Source organism: Montipora capricornis, chromosome 3 (assembly GCF_036669925.1).
Source record: "Montipora capricornis isolate CH-2021 chromosome 3, ASM3666992v2, whole genome shotgun sequence".
Lineage (NCBI taxonomy): Eukaryota > Metazoa > Cnidaria > Anthozoa > Scleractinia > Acroporidae > Montipora > Montipora capricornis.
The window spans coordinates 5,938,008-5,940,507 of NC_090885.1; the positions used below are offsets into that span (position 1 = coordinate 5,938,008).

Here is a 2,500-nt window from a genome sequence, read left to right on the forward strand (position 1 = left end):
TTCGGGCGTTCCGGATTCCTTTAACTGGATTCCGGATTCCAAAGCCCATGATTCCGGATTCCAGGAGCGAATATGTAAATTTTAAATTGGTTGGAGTACGTGAAACTATGCATGGTGCCGGCGGCACTTAAACATCTTCTGTATTCTGCTCACTGCCGTGGAAGAAACAATTAATCTGAACACTCTTTATCCCGTATTTTTCTCGGAGCACTTTTGAGCTTTATAAGGAATCTGCAGCCAAGCAACAGCGTTCGCGTTAATCTTATTACAATTGGTCAAAATTCACAATTGGTAGAATTTGGGGTCCACCAAAGAATGGACATGCTTTTAACTCCAACAAATGTCTTAGCAGTTTACCAATGCTCAAAGAAACCGTTGCCCTCCTTTAGAGAAACGGATTTATAAACGGAGTTGACTAAATTTACAACCGTAAAGGATTTCAAAAGCTGGCGCTTAGAGCGTTTAACTTAGCCCTTCGTCAGAGCGAAAACGTTAGCTTTCGAATTCCTCTACGGTGGTCAATTTACCATATCAACTCAGTTGATAACTGAACCCATTTGTGTCAGTGTTTCACTTCCTCACCGAAGAACTACCACAGTTTATTTAGAAACTAAACCCCTTTATCCATCTCGCTTTAGAGATCGATATGTGACAAGTTTTTACCCAGCACCAGCACAACTGAAGTGTCAAAAATATTGGATGACTCTGGGCTTAGATTATTGGCGATAATAATTTGTTTTCAATCCGGAGAATGATTTTTAAAACGAGTTTTGGGAAAGAGAGAAAAGTACCCTTGTCGAAGGTGGTAGCAATAATCCTGTGTTATTGAGGCGCTATCGTTTCTTACTGTTTTCACCAATAGCTGGAGTTTGTTGCCTTGAAAATATGAATTAATGAATAAATCAATAAACAACCTTTATTTTAGGGATCTAACCGATTTCTAGAAGGAAACACTTTCAAATATATTCAAATAAATGCAGTTAAACGTTTCAAGTTAAGAAAACTCGATTTAAAAATTACGATAATGAAAGTTAAAAACCATGCATTGCAGAGTCAGTTAGGTCTACCATGGGACTGAATTAACCCTTTCACTGCCATAAATGCCAATTAATTCTTATAGATTTTACTCTGTCTAACGCCTGACGATTTCACTCGTCAATAGGGAAGCCCTTAGCGTTGAAAGGGTTAAAGTACGGCTTAGGTGCTTGGTTCTAATAATTTTCTTGAAATTTCGTAAGGTTGATTATCTGCGGATAGTCTGAAGTATTTTGGTCCATATATCTGGGGGCCCAAGAGGGACAATTAAATGTGCATTCCTTTGGTCGTATCTGTTCTCATGCAACTTGAAGATGTTAAATGTGTGTTGTGAGCATAGATTGTTTTCGCCCTAAACACGAGAATACCAATGTCCTGTAATGTTTTTTAACATTCTTGTTGAATTGACCCGGTATAGCTTCCTCGACCAATTGCCCCATTGTTTCACCCCTAATTTATCATAAAGGCTTTACACTCAGTGTTTTCAGTTTCAAGTTGATCCCGCTTGATTTGTTGATCATGGAACTTACCTTCTTGAACTACGCATTCCTCACCAAAACTCAGTAGAAAAACTTCCAAGAATACAAGAAGGAACAACATCTTAAACAATCAGTGCATTGGGACGTGTATTATTATTGGTAAAGTCGCGACTTACAGCCAACCTTGCGGCCTGTTCAATGACTTCCCCTCGGCACGGTCTGTTTGGACACTTGAGTAAGTCGCTGCTCTGAATCCTGAGTCTGCATAATTAACTGACGTATTGCGGAGAAAGTCATTCGTAACACATCATTACCAAACCGACCTCTTTAACTTCATGAAACACTCTTGTTTGACCTCTGTCAGCAATTAAATTGAGAATAGGAAGTTGTTAGCCGGACAGACTCTCGAAAAAGGAATTCGTTCCCACCACATTGTAAACAGGAAGTTAACATAACATGCATAGAAGCGTAAGTCTTTGTTAAAGGGGGGCTGTGTGACGGCAGGGCAGTTCATTTTGTGTCGTTTTACCATTTATTCGCCCGTTCTCTAAACAACTTAACCTTTACTCAGAAATTACTTTTAAACTACACAAACCAAAGATTTGTGACGAAAAAGTCTGTCGAGCATACTGACATAATTAAGTTTCAAACAACAGAGATCAACTGTAAGAACAGTTTTCAAAAACCCCAATCACAATCCATTTCAATCTTCTTAAATTTCGCTCATCCCTGCCTCCTTTTGCATTTAAACATGCAGATAACTCTAAATAACGAGAATATTGAGCGCGTCCCTAGTACTAAAATCAACACTTAAAATGGGAGGACAATATCAAGTACATTTGTACCTTCTGTTACGCTACACTAGCAACACTTCGCAAGATAAAAAATCTAATGCCTTCAGTTCCATATTAGGAAAAGCCTTGCTCAAGCACTTGTCTTATCGAAATTATATTATAACGACATTTTTTATCACTTGCTACCGGAAT

At 38.6% G+C, this 2,500-nt stretch overlaps 1 protein-coding gene across 2 annotated transcripts in view; it reads right to left on the reverse strand.

Annotated features, from left to right (window-relative positions):
- The window catches only part of LOC138042017 (uncharacterized), a 39,943-nt gene extending 38,168 nt beyond the window's left edge, over positions 1 to 1,775 (reverse strand). Inside the window, exon 1 of one of the 2 annotated variants that reach the window (XM_068887744.1) lies at positions 1,566 to 1,775. The gene's annotated coding sequence lies outside the window, so the exon portion shown is untranslated. The remainder of the gene's footprint in view (positions 1 to 1,565) is intronic. The other variant, XM_068887743.1, reaches the window with a different exon arrangement.
- Between the last annotated feature and the right edge of the window lie 725 nt (positions 1,776 to 2,500).